The sequence below is a fragment of the Pseudophryne corroboree genome, chromosome 5 (genome assembly GCF_028390025.1).
Source record: "Pseudophryne corroboree isolate aPseCor3 chromosome 5, aPseCor3.hap2, whole genome shotgun sequence".
Lineage (NCBI taxonomy): Eukaryota > Metazoa > Chordata > Amphibia > Anura > Myobatrachidae > Pseudophryne > Pseudophryne corroboree.
The window spans coordinates 124,103,025-124,123,217 of record NC_086448.1 but is presented as its reverse complement, the minus strand read 5'-3'; the positions used below and the strand labels follow the sequence as shown (position 1 = coordinate 124,123,217).

At 43.6% G+C, this 20,193-nt stretch overlaps 1 pseudogene; it reads left to right on the top strand.

The window, feature by feature from the left end:
* LOC134929566 (patched domain-containing protein 3-like) overlaps window positions 1–19,259 on the top strand; it is a 58,528-nt pseudogene extending 39,269 nt beyond the window's left edge.
* Window positions 19,260–20,193: the final 934 nt, after the last annotated feature.

Genomic DNA, 20,193 nt, shown 5'->3' with positions numbered 1-20,193 from the left:
CTGGAGGAGGCTGCATCAGATGTTTATTTCAAGTAAAAACACCATTACCATTTACCAAGTGTTCTATACTCTTATAGCACACCATCAGGGCACCATTACTGTGCTATAGGAGTATAGAGAGCCTGTTATAAACAATAATTGTACTTAGTGGTTTTGCCTGTCAGTATCTGCAGGCATCATTATTGTCAGTGCACTGTTTGTCACACACACACACACACACACACACACACACACACACACACATTCACTGCAAGTGCACTATTTGTCACACACATACTGCACACCAGTGACGTGCGGTGGGGTGAGGCAGATGAGGCAGAGCCTTTCCTATCATACTAACGTTTGTGACAGAGTTTTGACTGTATAAAGTATATGAAAAGTACAAAGAATATGTTTGAAATTTCTTTTTTGCATTATTCTAATCATTTTTATAGCCAAAACTCTGGAGTAAAAAGTCTATGGCAGATGGAGCAGTGCCTCACCTGCTTATCTTTTCCACACATCTTTAATCAAAACTCCCCAAATTTCTAGGAGTTTATACTGCTGCACCTGTATATAATGCCCGGATGTACCTTTTGGCTCATATATTGAATGTAAATATGGCTCTGGTCACACACACAAACGCACAGACATACACAGATACACACTGCAGTAGCCATCTTGAGTGTTTTCGTGGCTGTTATAAAAAAGAATAATTAAAAAAATATGTCCTGTTTATAATCATTAAATATTTTTTAAGATACTTTATTAATATTATGCCTATCTATATACTAGAAAATTATTCTTATTGAAGTTGACTAATTGTTCCTGCTGCTCTTAAAACAAGTGACACAACATATCATACAGTATTAGCTGGGTTGTGTGTTACATAATACATACTGGGTGCTTGGCCTGGCTGATATATACCGCCTGTCTACTAGAAAATATTGAGCAATTGTTCCTGCTGCTATTGTTAAAAATTAAAACAAGTGACACAGCATGAGTCAAATTTGCTGGAAATACTGGAAATGAATGTTATTGGGGTTAAAAATACTGTAGTAACAAAAATAGGTCCAAATGACATGATTTTAGCTGTTTTATCTATTTTCTTTAATTTAAATAATATTTTTTTTATTAATTAAACAGCAAGAACGCATAAAAGAAAAACAGAGTACAAGCAATGTTATGATCAAATAACACAAAACTCCAGGTACAGTGACAAGAATACAGTGTAATGTACTATGTACTAAGCCAAACAATCTTACAATTAATTAAGCAAACAAATATAAGGGGGAAACAAGAGGGCTAGACAAAGACAGACAAGGGTAGACAAGGTAATAAACACAAACAGTACTATGTGCATGTCAATCATAAATCAAACAGTATACCGTGGTTCAAATGAATCATGGGACAAAAGTGTCTCTTGGAGACTGTAAAACCGTGAAAACTTCAGGATCACTGTATATAGTGGACTGACCCACAGTCTCCCGGTATTCGCTCCATTTGAACCACTTCATATGTATAGAAGAGGCAGAGGAGGAATATTTATAGGCAGCCGTTTCAAACACATAATGTTTGTGGACTTTATGAACAATATGCTGAATACAAGGCACAGAAGCTGATTTCCATAACTGCGCTATAGAAGCCTTAGTAGAAATCAATACATGTCCAAGGAGATAAGCGTCGCCCCTAAGAAGCTGCTGAGAAGAATAATGAAATAATGCCACTATAGGGTCAACAGGAATTATCACAAGTAACACATCTTCTATAAGAGAGAATACCTCAGACGGAGCACAGGGCATTCCCAAAAAATATGATCTATACTCCAGTCCCTATACAGCCACAGTACCTCCAGCAATACCGGGAAGTGGAAGGCCATATACTGTGTTGCAGCTCTGGTGTGAATTATGCCCTCTGGCACAGTTTATAAAACATCTCAGAGTGGCTCAAACATTTTGATATCCTAAAACAGTTATAAGAGATAGAGTCCCAATCTTCCTCGTTGAGAGTTCTAGACAGATCCTTTTCCCATTTGAGATAAGCTGGTAATTTCCCTGTTTTGAGATTAGTCACTATTAAGTGATACCATTTTGTTATACCTCCTCGGTGTTGTGGGGAGGTCAATCTAGACAGTACCAGTTTAGGGAAAAGAGGGAGAACATGCACCCCACCAAGGTAGGTGGTCAACCAGTGACGTAATTGGAGACACTTAAAAAAATCCTGTTCAGGAATATGAAAGTGCGTTTGTATGTAGGAAAAGGATGCTAGTTGCCCTTCAGGGAAGATATCTCTTAAGCTCGAGAGGCCCACTAAGTGCAACGAATCAAGCTTCAAATCAGGAATGAGCCGTGCGATAGTCAAAAGCATAAGGTCAGGGGCAGGCAAAGATAAATCATCATGTTTGGAGACAAGTCTATGCCACACGGACAAGGTTGTCCTAATCACCGCTCCCGGGCCGAGCAACTGAGGGGCAGCATGTGAAGGGAGCCAAAGCAAGTCTGTAAGCGTCACTGGTAATACAAAGGAACGTTCTATCATTACCCAGGGCTTCGGTGTCAGTGAAGCAAACCAATCTCGAACCTGATTGAGTATGCAGGCTGCATGATAGCCGTCTAGATCAGGGTAGGCCACACCATCAATAGTTTTGGGTAGAACAAGAGTCCGTCTGGCTATACGGGGCCTAGCACCTTTCCAAACATATTGGGATAGGATATTATTAAATTTATCACTTACAGATTTAGGGAGTGGTCTGGGGATAGCACGGAATAGATACATAAGTTTTGGGAGTAGGATCATCGTTAGAGATGAGCGGGTTCGGTTCCTCGGAATCCGAACCCCCCCAAACTTCAGCCTTTTTACACGGGTCCGAGGCAGACTCGGATCTTCCCGCCTTGCTCGGTTAACCCGAGCGCGCCCGAACGTCATCATCCCGCTGTCGGATTCTCGCGAGGCTCGTATTCTATCGCGAGACTCGGATTCTATATAAGGAGCCGCGCGTCGCCGCCATTTTCACACGTGCATTGAGATTGATAGGGAGAGGACGTGGCTGGCGTCCTCTCCGTTAGAATAGATAGAGACACTTGAGTTGATTTACTACTAACTTAGTAATTTTGGGGAGCATTAGGAGTACTCAGAGTGCAGAGTTTTGCTGATAGTTACTAGTGACCACCACCAGTTTTATTTATTATTTAATATAATCCGTTCTCTGCCTGAAAAAAAACGATACACAGTCACATACCATATCTGTGTTCAGCCTCAGTGTGCTGCATGATAATATCATCTATGTATATCTGACTGTGCTGAGTGCTCACTGCTCACACAGCTGAATTGTAGGGGAGACTGGGGTGCAGTTATAGCAGGAGTACAGTGCACACTTTTGCTGCCAGTGTGACTGACCAGTGACCACCAGTATATTGTATGCCTGAAAAAGTTAAACACTCCTGTGGTGTTTTTTTTTTTATTCTATAAACGTATTCTGCTGACAGTGTCCAGCAGGTCCGTCATTCATTATATTATATAAATATTTACCTGCAGTAGTGTTATATTTTTTTTGTTCATCTCTATCATCTTTATCATCTCTATATTAGCAGACGCAGTACGGTAGTCCACGGCTGTGGCTACCTCTGTGTCGTCAGTGCTCGTCCATAATTGTATACCTACCTGTGGTGGGGTTTTTTTTTCTATCTTCTTCATACTAGTAGTTTAGGAGTCTGCTGACAGTGTCCAGCAGGTCCGTCATTATATTATATATACCTGCAGTAGTGATATATATATATTTTTTATATCATTATCATCTCTATACTAGCAGACGCAGTACGGTAGTCCACGGCTGTAGCTACCTCTGTGTCGTCAGTGCTCGTCCATAATTGTATACCTACCTGTGGTGGGTTTTTTTTTTCTGTCTTCTTCATACTAGTAGTTTAGGAGTCTGCTGACAGTGTCCAGCAGGTCCGTCATTATATTATATATACCTGCAGTAGTGATATATATATATTTTTATATCATTATCATTTCTATACTAGCAGACGCAGTACGGTAGTCCACGGCTGTAGCTACCTCTGTGTCGTCAGTGCTCGTCCATAATTGTATACCTACCTGTGGTGGGGTTTTTTTTTCTATCTTCTTCATACTAGTAGTTTAGGAGTCTGCTGACAGTGTCCAGCAGGTCCGTCATTATATTATATATACCTGCAGTAGTGATATATATATATTTTTTATATCATTATCATCTCTATACTAGCAGACGCAGTACGGTAGTCCATGGCTGTAGCTACCTCTGTGTCGTCAGTGCTCGTCCATAATTGTATACCTACCTGTGGTGGGGTTTTTTTTTTCTATCTTCTTCATACTAGTAGTTTAGGAGTCTGCTGACAGTGTCCAGCAGGTCCGTCATTATATTATATATACCTGCAGTAGTGATATATATATATTTTTTATATCATTATCATCTCTATACTAGCAGACGCAGTACGGTAATCCACGGCTGTAGCTACCTCTGTGTCGTCAGTGCTCGTCCATAATTGTATACCTACCTGTGGTGGTTTTTTTTTTCTATCTTCTTCATACTAGTAGTTTAGGAGTCTGCTGACAGTGTCCAGCAGGTCCGTCATTATATTATATATACCTGCAGTAGTGATATATATATATTTTTTATATCATTATCATCTCTATACTAGCAGACGCAGTACGGTAGTCCACGGCTGTAGCTACCTCTGTGTAGTCAGTGCTCGTCCATAATTGTATACCTACCTGTGGTGGGGTTTTTTTTTCTATCTTCTTCATACTAGTAGTTTAGGAGTCTGCTGACAGTGTCCAGCAGGTCCGTCATTATATTATATATACCTGCAGTAGTGATATATATATATTTTTTATATCATTATCATCTCTATACTAGCAGACGCAGTACGGTAGTCCACGGCTGTAGCTACCTCTGTGTTGTCAGTGCTCGTCCATAATTGTATACCTACCTGTGGTGGGGTTTTTTTTTCTATCTTCTTCATACTAGTAGTTTAGGAGTCTGCTGACAGTGTCCAGCAGGTCCGTCATTATATTATATATACCTGCAGTAGTGATATATATATATTTTTTATATCATTATCATCTCTATACAAGCAGACGCAGTACGGTAGTCCACGGCTGTAGCTACCTCTGTGTCGTCAGTCACTCGTCATCCATAAGTATACTAGTATCCATCCATCTCCATTGTTTACCTGAGGTGCCTTTTAGTTGTGCCTATTAAAATATGGAGAACAAAAATATTGAGGTTCCAAAAATAGGGAAAGATCAAGATCCACTTCCACCTCGTGCTGAAGCTGCTGCCACTAGTCATGGCCGAGACGATGAAATTCCATCAACGTCGTCTGCCAAGGCCGATGCCCAATGTCATAGTACAGAGCATGTAAAATCCAAAACACAAAATATCAGTAAAAAAAGGACTCAAAAATCTAAAATAAAATCGTCGGAGGAGAAGCGTAAACTTGCCAATATGCCATTTACCACACGGAGTGGCAAGGAACGGCTGAGGCCCTGGCCTATGTTCATGGCTAGTGGTTCAGCTTCACATGAGGATGGAAGCACTCAGCCTCTCGCTAGAAAAATGAAAAGACTCAAGCTGGCAAAAGCACAGCAAAGAACTGTGCGTTCTTCGAAATCACAAATCCACAAGGAGAGTCCAATTGTGTCGGTTGCGATGCCTGACCTTCCCAACACTGGACGTGAAGAGCATGCGCCTTCCACCATTTGCACGCCCCCTGCAAGTGCTGGAAGGAGCACCCGCAGTCCAGTTCCTGATAGTCAGATTGAAGATGTCAGTGTTGAAGTACACCAGGATGAGGAGGATATGGGTGTTGCTGGCGCTGGGGAGGAAATTGACAAGGAGGATTCTGATGGTGAGGTGGTTTGTTTAAGTCAGGCACCCGGGGAGACACCTGTTGTCCGTGGGAGGAATATGGCCATTGACATGCCTGGTGAAAATACCAAAAAAATCAGCTCTTCGGTGTGGAAGTATTTCAACAGAAATGCGGACAACAGGTGTCAAGCCGTGTGTTGCCTTTGTCAAGCTGTAATAAGTAGGGGTAAGGACGTTAACCACCTCGGAACATCCTCCCTTATACGTCACCTGCAGCGCATTCATCATAAGTCAGTGACAAGTTCAAAAACTTTGGGCGACAGCGGAAGCAGTCCACTGACCAGTAAATCCCTTCCTCTTGTAACCAAGCTCACGCAAACGACCCCACCAACTCCCTCAGTGTCAATTTCCTCCTTCCCCAGGAATGCCAATAGTCCTGCAGGCCATGTCACTGGCAATTCTGACGAGTCCTCTCCTGCCTGGGATTCCTCCGATGCATCCTTGAGTGTAACGCCTACTGCTGCTGGCGCTGCTGTTGTTGCTGCTGGGAGTCGATGGTCATCCCAGAGGGGAAGTCGTAAGACCACTTTTACTACTTCCACCAAGCAATTGACTGTCCAACAGTCCTTTGCGAGGAAGATGAAATATCACAGCAGTCATCCTGCTGCAAAGCGGATAACTGAGGCCTTGGCATCCTGGGCGGTGAGAAACGTGGTTCCGGTATCCATCATTACTGCAGAGCCAACTATAGACTTGTTTGAGGTACTGTGTCCCCGGTACCAAATACCATCTAGGTTCCATTTCTCTAGGCAGGCGATACCGAAAATGTACACAGACCTCAGAAAAAGACTCACCAGTGTCCTAAAAAATGCAGTTGTACCCAATGTCCACTTAACCACGGACATGTGGACAAGTGGAGCAGGGCAGACTCAGGACTATATGACTGTGATAGCCCACTGGGTAGATGTATTGACTCCCGCCGCAAGAACAGCAGCGGCGGCACCAGTAGCAGCATCTCGCAAACGCCAACTCTTTCCTAGGCAGGCTACGCTTTGTATCACCGCTTTCCAGAATACGCACACAGCTGAAAACCTCTTACGGCAACTGAGGAAGATCATCGCAGAATGGTTTACCCCAATTGGACTCTCCTGTGGATTTGTGGCATCGGACAACGCCAGCAATATTGTGTGTGCATTAAATCAGGGCAAATTCCAGCACGTCCCATGTTTTGCACATACCTTGAATTTGGTGGTGCAGAATTATTTAAAAAACGACAGGGGCGTGCAAGAGATGCTGTCGGTGGCCAGAAGAATTGCGGGACACTTTCGGCATACAGGCACCACGTACAGAAGACTGGAGCAACACCAAAAACGCCTGAACCTGCCCTGCCATCATCTGAAGCAAGAAGTGGTAACGAGGTGGAATTCAACCCTCTATATGCTTCAGAGGTTGGAGGAGCAGCAAAAGGCCATTCAAGCCTATACAACTGACCACGATATAGGAGGTGGAATGCACCTGTCTCAAGCGCAGTGGAGAATGATTTCAACGTTGTGCAAGGTTCTGCAACCTTTTGAACTTGCCACACGTGAAGTCAGTTCAGACACTGCCAGCCTGAGTCAGGTCATTCCCCTCATCAGGCTTTTGCAGAAGAAGCTGGAGACATTGAAGGAGGAGCTAACACTGAGCGATTCCGCTAGGCATGTGGGACTTGTGGATGGAGCCCTTAATTCGCTTAACAAGGATTCACGGGTGGTCAATCTGTTGAAATCAGAGCACTACATTTTGGCCACCGTGCTCGATCCTAGATTTAAAACCTACGTTGTATCTCTCTTTCCGGCAGACACAAGTCTGCAGGGGTTCAAAGAACTGCTGGTGAGAAAATTGTCAAGTCAAGCGGAACGCGACCTGTCAACATCTCCTCCTTCACATTCTCCCGCAACTGGGGCTGCGAGGAAAAGGCTCAGAATTCCGAGCCCACCCGCTGGCGGTGATGCAGGGCAGTCTGGAGCGACTGCTGATGCTGACATCTGGTCCGGACTGAAGGACCTGCCAACGATTACGGACATGTCGTCTACTGTCACTGCATATGATTCTCTCACCATTGAAAGAATGGTGGAGGATTATATGAGTGACCGCATCCAAGTAGGCACGTCAGACAGTCCGTACTTATACTGGCAGGAAAAAGAGGCAATTTGGAGGCCCTTGCACAAACTGGCTTTATTCTACCTAAGTTGCCCTCCCACAAGTGTGTACTCCGAAAGAGTGTTTAGTGCCGCCGCTCACCTTGTCAGCAATCGGCGTACGAGGTTACTTCCAGAAAATGTGGAGAAGATGATGTTCATTAAAATGAATTATAATCAATTCCTCCATGGAGACATTCACCAGCAGCAATTGCCTCCACAAAGTACACAGGGAGCTGTGATGGTGGATTCCAGTGGGGACGAATTGATAATCTGTGAGGAGGGGGATGTACACGGTGATGAATCGGAGGATGATGATGAGGTGGACATCTTGCCTCTGTAGAGCCAGTTTGTGCAAGGAGAGATTAATTGCTTCTTTTTTGGTGGGGGTCCAAACCAACCCGTCATTTCAGTCACAGTCGTGTGGCAGACCCTGTCACTGAAATGATGGGTTGGTTAAAGTGTGCATGTCCTGTTTATACAACATAAGGGTGGGTGGGAGGGCCCAAGGACAATTCCATCTTGCACCTCTTTTTTCTTTCATTTTTCTTTGCGTCATGTGCTGTTTGGGGAGTGTTTTTTGGAAGGGCCATCCTGCGTGACACTGCAGTGCCACTCCTAGATGGGCCAGGTGTTTGTGTCGGCCACTAGGGTCGCTTATCTTAGTCACCCAGCTACCTCATTGCGCCTCTTTTTTTTCTTCTTTGCGTCATGTGCTGTTTGGGGAGTATTTTTTGGAAGGGCCATCCTGCGTGACACTGCAGTGCCACTCCTAGATGGGCCAGGTGTTTGTGTCGGCCACTAGGGTCACTTATCCTTAGTCACACAGCTACCTCATTGCGCCTCTTTTTTTTCTTCTTTGCGTCATGTGCTGTTTGGGGAGTATTTTTTGGAAGGGCCATCCGGCCTGACACTGCAGTGCCACTCCTAGATGGGCCAGGTGTTTGTGTCGGCCACTAGGGTCGCTTAGCTTACTCACACAGCTACCCCATTGCGCCTCTTTTTTTCTTTGCGTCATGTGCTGTTTGGGGAGTGTTTTTTGGAAGGGCCATCCTGCGTGACACTGCAGTGCCACTCCTAGATGGGCCAGGTGTTTGTGTCGGCCACTAGGGTCGCTTATCTTAGTCACCCAGCTACCTCATTGCGCCTCTTTTTTTTCTTCTTTGCGTCATGTGCTGTTTGGGGAGTATTTTTTGGAAGGGCCATCCTGCGTGACACTGCAGTGCCACTCCTAGATGGGCCAGGTGTTTGTGTCGGCCACTAGGGTCACTTATCTTAGTCACACAGCTACCTCATTGCGCCTCTTTTTTTTCTTCTTTGCGTCATGTGCTGTTTGGGGAGTATTTTTTGGAAGGGCCATCCGGCCTGACACTGCAGTGCCACTCCTAGATGGGCCAGGTGTTTGTGTCGGCCACTAGGGTCGCTTAGCTTACTCACACAGCTACCCCATTGCGCCTCTTTTTTTCTTTGCGTCATGTGCTGTTTGGGGAGTGTTTTTTGGAAGGGCCATCCTGCGTGACACTGCAGTGCCACTCCTAGATGGGCCAGGTGTTTGTGTCGGCCACTTGGGTCGCTGAGCTTAGTCATCCAGCGACCTCGGTGCAAATTTTAGGACTAAAAATAATATTGTGAGGTGTGAGGTGTTCAGAATAGACTGAAAATGAGTGAAATTATGGTTATTGAGGTTAATAATACTTTGGGATCAAAATGACCCCCAAATTCTATGATTTAAGCTGTTTTTTAGGGTTTTTTGAAAAAAACACCCGAATCCAAAACACACCCGAATCCGACAAAAAAAATTCGGTGAGGTTTTGCCAAAACGCGTTCGAACCCAAAACACGGCCACGGAACCGAACCCAAAACCAAAACACAAAACCCGAAAAATTTCCGGTGCACATCCCTAATCATCGTGGTGGCTGCAATACGCCCCAACCAAGATATCTCATGAGTCAGCCAATCTGTAACAAGTTTCTCAAAGCTACATAGCAAGACATTATAATTACAGTCAAATAAATCTCTAACTCTAGATAAATGAACCCCCACATTTTTAATAGATCTATATTGCCATGCATACCTACATTTATCTTTAAGCAACTTAACCAACTCATCTGATGTTTTATCAATTTTCAAGAAATCTATAACCAAATCCGAACCAAAACACTTGATGGTGGTTTTGGCAAAAACAAAACACAGAGGGTGGTTTTGGCAAAATCCTGTCAAAATCCTGCATAGTTTTTGAAAAATTGCATATGATAGCTCTGCCATCGCAGCTCTGTATAAAGTTAAACAGGCAGAAAAGTGATAAAGCTCCTGGTTTGCCTTGTAAAAAATCCCTTTACCTAGCAGCTGTGTCAGAGAGGGGAATACTCAACCCCTTAAAAGAAAAACACAAATCAGAGCGAATTCAATGACACATGCGCTTGTAAAGTATTAAAAAATACAAATTCAATTTATTAAAATATTAATATCATATACCCCACAGTCGACCGGACAGAAAAAATATTAAAAACCCACAACATTTAAAATGCTATATAGTATGAGCTTTTTTGTATAACACCACTCTACGTTACAGCCCCTACAGTGTCTGGACTACTGACAGAGAGCCGACCTGCATGTCCAGAAAACCGTCTCTACCCTCTGTTTCTATCTATAGAGCACCAAGCCTGAGCTGTGCCTAAAGGATTCAACCAGCAGCCGGGAGCATCCTAATAAGGAGAGGTATATGGACAGGCTCGGACTGGCCCATAGGGGTACAGGGGAAACCACCGGTGGGCCCCACTGCCTGGGGGCCCACCCTCTCACTTATACATTCTGAATATGTTACATTATGCTGCACAGGACTATGGTGTATTTTCGACAGTGCATTGCTGTTATTATTCTGGAACATTATCATGCACGCACTAGCAGTATTTACTATATATATATACACTGCTCAAAAAAATAAAGGGAACACTAAAATAACACATCCTAGATCTGAATGAATGAAATATTCTTATTAAATACTTTGGGGCAGATGTATGAAAGTGCGCTGTGGTTTCCGCTGACCACAGCGCACCTTAAGCCTGCATTTAGCACTTCCTCTTAATGTATGAATGGCGTGTTAACGCCGTATGGCCTCTCCGCCGCACGCCCCCGCCACTTACCGCTACCCCGCTGAAGTGAATGGGAGACGAAGAGCAGAGGCAATGTATGATTGCCTCTGCTGTCACTTTTCGTCTCTTGTGAACGCCGGGCGTAACGCCTCCCCCGGCCAGGCGCTGTGTGTTACCATCAATCATGGATGTGCTGTTGTTTTTTTTTTTAAATGAAATTGAGATGAAAAAACTTTATTGTTCCTGGACAAACCTCCGGCGGCGCATGAGCCGGAGGCTGCTAGCAGTGCCTGCTGGAAGGAGGGGAGAAGGGCGCATGCGCACAGACTGCTGCGCCGATAACAGCCTCGCCGATGTGGAAGAAGGCATATCACACTACAGGTGACATAACGCCCTCCCACATCGGCAGGCATGCAAATAATACATTGTGGCGGCGGGTGGGGGCGTATCACCACGATAATGTGGTGATACGCCCCCAGGCACATAACGTCCGTTAGGACGTTTTTCATACATCACCCCCTTTGTTCTTTACATAGTTGAATGTGCTGACAACAAAATCACACAAAAATGATCAATGGAAATCAAATTTATTAACCCATGGAGGTCTGGATTTGAAGTCACACTCAAAATTAAAGTGAAAAACACACTACAGGCTGATCCAACTTTGATGTAATGTCCTTAAAACAAGTCAAAATGAGGCTCAGTAGTGTGTGTGGCCTCCACGTGCCTGTATGACCTCCCTACAATGCCTGGGCATACTCCTGATGAGGTGGTGGATGGTCTCCTGAGGGATCTGCTCCCAGACCAGGACTAAAGCATCGGCCAACTCCTGGACAGTCTGTGGTGCAATGTGTCGTTGGTGGATGGAGCGAGACATGATGTCCCAGATGTGCTCAATTGGATTCAGGTCTGGGGAACGGGCGGGCCAGTCCATAGCATCAATGCCTTCATCTTGCAGAACTGCTGACACACTTCAGCCACATGAGGTCTAGCATTGTCTTGCATTAGGAGGAACCCAGGGCCAACCGCACCAGCATATGGTCTCACAAGGGGTCTGAGGATCTCATCTCGGTACCTAATTTCAGTCAGGCTACCTCTGGCGAGCACATGGAGGGCTGTGCGGCCCCCCAAAGAAATGCCATCCCACACCATTACTGACCCACTGTCAAACCATTCATGCTGGAGGATGTTGCAGGCAGCAGAACATTCTCCTTGGTGTCTCCAGACTCTGTCACGTCTGTCACATGTGCTCAGTGAGAACCTGCTTTCATCTGTGAAGAGCACAGGGCGCCAGTGGCGAACTTGCCAATCTTGGTGTTCTCTGGCAAATGCCAAACTTCCTGCACGGTGTTGGGCTGTAAGCACAACCCCCACCTGTGGACGTCGGGCCCCCATACCACCCTCATGGAGTCTGTTTCTGATCGTTTGAGTAGACACATGCACATTTGTGGCTTGCTGGAGGTCATTTTGCAGGGCTCTGGCAGTACTCCTCCTGTTCCACCTTGCACAAAGGCAGAGGTAGCGGGACTGCTGCTGGGTTGTTGCCCTCCTACGGCCTCCTCCACGTCTCCTGATGTACTGGCCTGTCTCCTGGTAACGCCTCCATGCTCTGGACACTACGCTGACAGACACAGCAAACCTTCTTGCCACAGCTCGCATTGATGTGCCATCCTGGATGAGCTGCACTACCTGAGCCACTTGTGTGGGTTGTAGACTCCATCTCTTGCTACCACTAGAGTGAAAGCACTGCCAGCTTTCAAAAGTGACTAAAACATCAGCCAGAAAGCATAGGAGCTGAGAAGTGGTCTCTAGTCACCTCCTGCAGAACAACTCCTTTATTGGGGGTTTCTTGGTAATTGCCTATAATTCCCACCTGTTGTCTATTCCATTTGCACAACAGCATGTGAAATTGATTGTCAATCAGTGTTGCTTCCTAAGTGGACAGTTTGATTTCACAGAAGTGTGATTTACTTGGAGTTACATTGTGTTGTTTAAGTGTTCCCTTTATTTTTTTGAGCAGTGTATTATATATCAAGGGGCCCAGACCATGCACTAATGGTTTGCCAAGCCTCTAAGAATGGGCCCCTACCACTGCATTCCCCGGTGGGCCCTTCATGCGCCAGTCCGACACTGCCTATGGACACTGCAAGATAAAGAGCCTTTATTATCACTATGGTGTGAGATTTCCAGAAAGAACATTCTCTCTGTGCACAGAGTTATAAAACTGCAGAGCTGTAGTTGCAAGTGAACCATCATAATCAGCATTAAAGTGATTAATAGTTGCTGCTATATGGACAAATCCTTGAATTAGCCTCCTGGGTAGTGATGTTATATACAAAAGCTCATACTATATAGCATTTTATATATTGTGGGTTTTTAATATGTTTTCTGTCCAGTCGACTGTGGGGTATATAAAATTAATATTTTAATAAATTGAATTTGTGTTATTTAATACTTTACAAGCATATGTGTCATTGAATTCTCTCTGATCTGTATAAAGTTAAGTTCTTATATCCAACTTTACATTGTAAATCACAAAGGCAGTTTCACTCCCGGTTATGTTAGTGTGTATTAGGTTGTTTGTGTTTTTATTTGTTTGTTTTTAAATATAATTGATAATAATATAGTGGAATTAAAATGTTTAATTTGATGATTTTAATGTTTTTACTTTTACATTTCTCTTATTTGTAATTCTGCACAGACTTGATTGTGTGAGAACTAAAGCATGGACTGCTGCTTTCGGAGTCCTTTCTTCTGGATTAGCCATTCTCTCTAGTTTTGGGCTGTTGTTACTGTGTGGAGTGCCCTTTGTCATTACTGTAGCAAATGCTCCATTTCTTATTCTGGGTAAGTTTATTTGAGGGGGGGAATATAACTCTGGGATTAAACATGTTATTTGTTACTTTGTTTGAACTGTCTTTATGGTTATAAACTCAACTTTGAACAATTAATGTTATTGGGGGTAATTCCAAGTTGATCACAGCAGGAAATTTTTTAGCAGTTGGGCAAAACCATGTGCACTGCAGGGGAGGCAGATATAACATGTGCAGAAAGAGTTAGATTTGGGTGGGTTATTTTATTTCTGTGCAGGGTAAATACTGGCTGCTTTATTTTTACACTGCAAATTAGATTGCAGATTGAACACACCACACCCAAATCTAATTCTCTCTGCACATGTTAAATCTGCCTCCCCTGCAGTGCACATGGTTTTGCCCAACTGCTAAAAAAAAATCCTGCTGCGATCAACTTGGAATTACCCCCAATATTATTACATACTGTACATTTTTGGCTATTATTCATGTGGGAGGCATTTGATACGTCGGCTGTTGGGATCCCAGCGCTCACCATACCGACAACTTATCTCCCTTATGGAGGGTCCATGACACCCCTGGTGGGAGAATAAATAGCGTGGCGTGCTTAGCGCGCCACCATACCCACAGTGTGGCGAGCACAGCGAGCCTGCAAGGGGCTCTTTTGCGCTCACCCCACTGCCTGCATGCTGGCAGTCGGGATCCCGGCGCCGGTATGCTGGGCGCTGGGATCCCAGGCGCCGGCATAACATACTACACCCAGTCATGTTTCTACTCAATTTGCTATGTGAATATAATTCCATATTTGTAATTGTCCTGTCTGTTTTTTTGTTCAGTCGATGACTGAAAACTGTGAGTCGTTTTTCAGATGAAAACATTGTGTTGCATTAATATCAGATAGCTAGTTTTAGATGGCGCAATAACCTGTAAGCAGGGACACACCTAGGGGGGTTCTGAAGAACCAATTGCCAGTGCTCATGCTGCAGATGCCCAAGTACTTCCTGCCCTCCCTGCCTGAAACCCAAGATCCCTGCCCCCTCCTAACCCTGTCCTTTCTTATACTCCTATCGCTGCCTGAGACCCTGCTGCCTCGCCCTCAGAAAGCCTAGCTTCACCGAGTGGCGTCACAAGGGGAGGGTGGCCCGCTCCCGGGTGTCACCCGCCGAGGGGTGACACCAAAATGCCGGCTCCTGCACAGTGACAGGAGCCGAGTGCTGCACTGTTATATTATGTGCAGCACTCGGCTCCTATCACTGTGTAGGAGCCAGCACTGCAGGGACAGCACCCCTGGGAGCCAGCCCTCACCTCCAACACCCCCCAGTGACAAAAAAACGGGTGTCGGGACACGAAGCCCTGCCCCTCCAGCAAAGCCCCGCCCCTTTTTGTGCCTTCAATGGTCTAAAAACGGGTGCCGCCTGGAAGCCCCACCCCTCTATTTAAGCCCTGCCCATTCCCGCGAAGCCCCGTCCCCTTTTCTCTCGCTGCTGCACCGGGTATTACAGAGGTAAGTGACGCCTCTGGCTTCACCCTTACCTGTAACCATGTTATTAAGGTGACTGTTCTGGATTGACTCTCAATCAAAATAAATAATTTCTGTTTCAGATTGGCTTGCTTCCATCTGCTGTAGCAAGTCAAATAGTGTGCAAGAACTCTTTTAAATAAGGTGTAATTGTAATCACTTTATTAAACATTATATTTGGCATAACATATATCTCTTAACTCCTTAACCAAAGGATAAATCACTGGCTAAAGCACAGGACTTTTTATATTAACTCTTAAATGTTACTACAGATATAGCCATATTAATTTTTGCTGCGATGCTGCAAGCAGCATGACGCACCGAGCTGTAACAATTCGCAGCCGGCGATCAACCCATTAATTCCATTAGGAACTTGATGGAGCAATCGCCTGGTGATGCAGCATGCCACATGCAGTAAGATGAACATGGCTACACTCTGAACTCAAGCATGAATATCCATAAAATCTGGACTATAATAGAGAAATTCTGCTGCAACCAATGTACAGTATAATGTATGGACGAGGAGACAGAATCAGACTTGATGAAGGGGACAAAGAGACCAGGGCACAGAGCACTAGTGACACAGTGTACTAGAGAAGAAAAAGAGGGAGGAAGGCCATACTAGTCAGAGCATAGAACAGTTGGAGGGTGAACTGTAAAAGATAAATGGTGGGGTATTGTAGAAGGATCATTTTAAGAGGAGCGCTGGTATGCTTTAATAAAAAGTTACGTTTTGAGGGCACATTTAAAACTGGGGAGGCTGGTAGAAAAACCTGAGCAAGTGAGTTCCACAGGAAGGATGAATCCTCAGTGAAGTCTTGGAGATTAGAGGGAGAGGAAGCAACAGTGTGGAACAACATTGGCAAGAGGAAAAACAGCTATTAGATAAATGCCTCAAGATTACAGTATATAGAAATTGCTGTGAGATGTATACTATGTACAGGGTGATTCAAAAGTCGCAGTACACCCTTTTGTTTCAAAATCTGTGCAGGAAATGGGAAAACTGAATATGCCAGTAAGGTATGGGTGAGGTGGGCTATCTTTTAGGGCATTAGCAGTTATGGTTCAAAAGTTACAACACTTTTTTTGTTGGAATTACAGGCTGAACTGTTCTCATTTAATGTGTTCAACATGTTGTCCCTCTTGGTCAACACAAATTCAACCATTCAACCATTGTTGAGGTTGTCTCGTCAGTAGCACTTTTTTGACGACCACTCCGTGACTTGTCAGCCACAGTCCCAGTTTCTCGGAATTAGGAAATTAGGCACCTGACAGTGTTATGTGAAATTGGAGGTCTTTCTGGGTGCCGGTTGTTAGAATTTGCAGCTGTATGTCACAAGGAAACTTTATTCTCCAGACATCAAAATGACCTAAATTCTCTCCTCTTTTGTCAAAGCCATCTTCAGTTACCTGCAACAAAAAAAGTATTGTAACTTTTGAAGCATAACTGCTATTTCAAATATGTTAGCAGCAATAAACTTTTCAGCAAATTCTGATGTTGTTTGATATGTTACACGACCCCTTTTCCATTTGTCAAAAATGATTTAGATTCAAGATGGCCGATTTCAAGATGGCGCCCATGTTCGGTATATACCACCTCACCCATACCTTACTGGTGTATTCAGTTTTCACAACATTTCCTGCACAGTTTTTTAAACAAAAGGGTGTACTGCGACTTTTGAATCACTGTGTGTGTGTGTGTGTGTGTGTGTGTGTGTGTGTGTGTGTGTGTGTGTGTGTGTGTGTGTGTGTGTATATATATATATATATATACTGTGCATAATACATTACATTCATACTGTGTATTTCACTTTGTGTGGTGGATAACCATGTATTACATATATGCTTATACTGCTATTATATACATTTTTATGTACTTTTATAACAAGGCAATGTATAATGCTTGTATCTAATTGGAATTCACATACTGTAAGTAATGTATTTTAGATATTAGAGATCTAATAAGAAAAAACAAGTGCAATGTTGGTAAAGAAAAAAAATATTTTTAATTAAGAGTAATATAGCATGCAGCATATAAGGCACATAGAAACCAATCTTCATTAAAAAAAATCCAAATAATTTATCCCCAAACTTTCAAACTATTAAAAAGCTTGTACTGAAATGTGTTAGAATGAATAATATATATTAATACTTTGTCTTCTAGGTGTCGGGGTAGATGACATGTTCATTATGATTTCCAGTTGGCAACAAACTAAAGTAAAGAGTAAAGTGGAATGGCTGAGACATACACTGAAGCCGCTGTCTCGATAACAATTACAACACTCACAGATGTTCTAGCCCTCTACATAGGAATTATGACGCCTTTTCAATCAGTGAAGGCATTTTGTATCTATGCTGGAACTTCAGAATTGTTCTGTTTCCTGTATAATATCACTTTCTTTGGGGCATTTTTAGCCCTTAATGGTAGAAGGGAAGAGAGTAATAGGCATTGGCTGATTTGTAGAAGGGTGAAGGACCAAACAGATGATCATCGTTCATGTTCATATAACCTGTGTTGTGTTGGGGGAAAATACAGCCAGATCACTGGTAAAGAGAGTGACCAACCAGTTGCTGATTTTTTCCATAAGCAATATGGTCCATTCATCACAAACAAGTGGATCAAGTGCTTGGTGCTGGGTCTGTATGGTAGATATCTGGCCAGCAGTATATATGGCTGTTTTCAGGTGCAGGAAGGAATCGACCTACGGAATTTGGCTACTGACAAGTGACAACTCATATGTTCGTTCCTTCTATGACAATGAAGAGTTATATTTTTCACAGTATGGTCCCAGAGTTATGGTTGTTGTTAGAGAAGAGATTTCATACTGGGATTCAGATGTACGTCTTAAAATTGACAGGTGTATAGAGTCACTTAAAGATGACTGCTATGTTAGTGAGTCCCTCTCAGAGTCCTGGTTGGATATATACATAGGCATGGCTAATCTCATTAAACTTGACATTAATACTAAAAGTGATTTTATTGGTAACTTGTCACAACTATTTAAATTAGCTCCTGATTATGAACAGGATGTGGACATTTATTCAGGGTCTATACGAGCCTCTCGTGTCTTCATCCAGACTGTGAATGTTACTTCTGCAGTGGATGAGAGACAAATGTTAAACCATGTCCGGAACACAGTGATCAGCTGTGACATCCCGGTTCTTGTGTATCATCCAGCCTTCATATACTTTGACCAATATGCCGTAATCATCTACAACACCATCCAGAATGTTGTGGTTGCTGCAGCTGCCATGTTTGTGGTCTCAATGCTGCTAATTCCAAATCCTCTATGTTCCCTGTGGGTGACTTTCACCATAGCTTCTATTATATTTGGTGTAACCGGCTTTATGGCTTTCTGGGATGTTAACTTAGATTCCATCTCTATGATCAACCTTGTTATCTGCATTGGGTTCTCAGTCGACTTCTCAGCACACATTTCATATGCCTATGTGTCTAGTCAGAAGACCACAGTCAATGAGAGGATGACGGATGCTTTACACTCTCTTGGTTATCCTATAGTGCAGGGTGCTCTGTCCACCTTCCTTGGGGTCATCGCTCTATCCGCATCAGCGAGTTACATCTTTAGAACATTTTTTAAGATCATATTCCTCGTCATTACATTTGGAATCCTGCATGGGCTAGTTTTTCTTCCAGTTTTTCTAACTTTGTTAGGAAAATGTGTCAGAAATCGTGATGATGCCACATCTAGAGGCCAGGTGTCTGCTGGTACCATAGAAGGTGACATAGGAGAACAATACTATAATAAACATGGCAAAGTAGTAGAAACTTTTTCAAATAAAATGTTTTCTCCAGATGCTGCCTGTCCATAAGTTTTGCTCATATACAGTAGAACATTTGCACTTTTAAGTTTCAATCACAACATGTTATCAACCTTTTCTTTATAACATAACAGCACTATCTGTAAATATATTTTATTTGCTCCTGATCGTGTTAGGACATATTCAGAGGATTTTCTTACTAGGATCAATACTACATAGAGAATCTGGGAAATTTAAATAGTTTTCCATACTGTAGATAATACATTTTAATGGAAGTAAATTGCACTTAATATTAGGGATGAGCGGGTTCGATTCCCTGAGAACCGAACCCGCCCGAACATCGGGATCCGGGCAAGGATACGAGTCAGGCTCGGTTTTGCTCGCCAGACTCGGATCCAAAAATGAGGCAAAACATCATCATCATCATGCTGTCTGATTTTGCGGGTTTTGGATTCTATATATAGTCCCGTTGATCTGCGCCATCTTCACTCCGGACTTGGAGAGTACACAGTAAGGATGTGTTCCTTCTGTGCTGTGTGCTGTTAGGGAAGGAGCAAGCAGGGAGAGTGCAAAAGGGGACAGGAGAGAGCAGAGGGGTTGTTTTGCAAGGAGAGTTGAGTTGGGTGTGCTGTCACTGTGTTAGGGCTCTGCATAGTAGCATACTGTGGCTGTGTATGTATAGGACCAGGTATTCTCTGTCTATAAGGGGCTGTGTACTGCCGTACACTACTGCTGTATATCCTCTGTGTGTGAGCCAAAGCAAAAATATATTTCTATTGGTGCGTCACTCTGACTACTAGTACAGCGGCTGCTGTACACTACTGTTATATATCCTCTGTGTGTGATCCAGAGCAAAACTTATATTTCTATTGGTGCGTCACCCATTGAGGACTACCAGTACTGCCGTACACTGCTGCTATATACCCTCTGTGTGTGATCCAGAGCAAAAAATATTTCTCTTACGTCCTAGAGGATGCTGGGGACT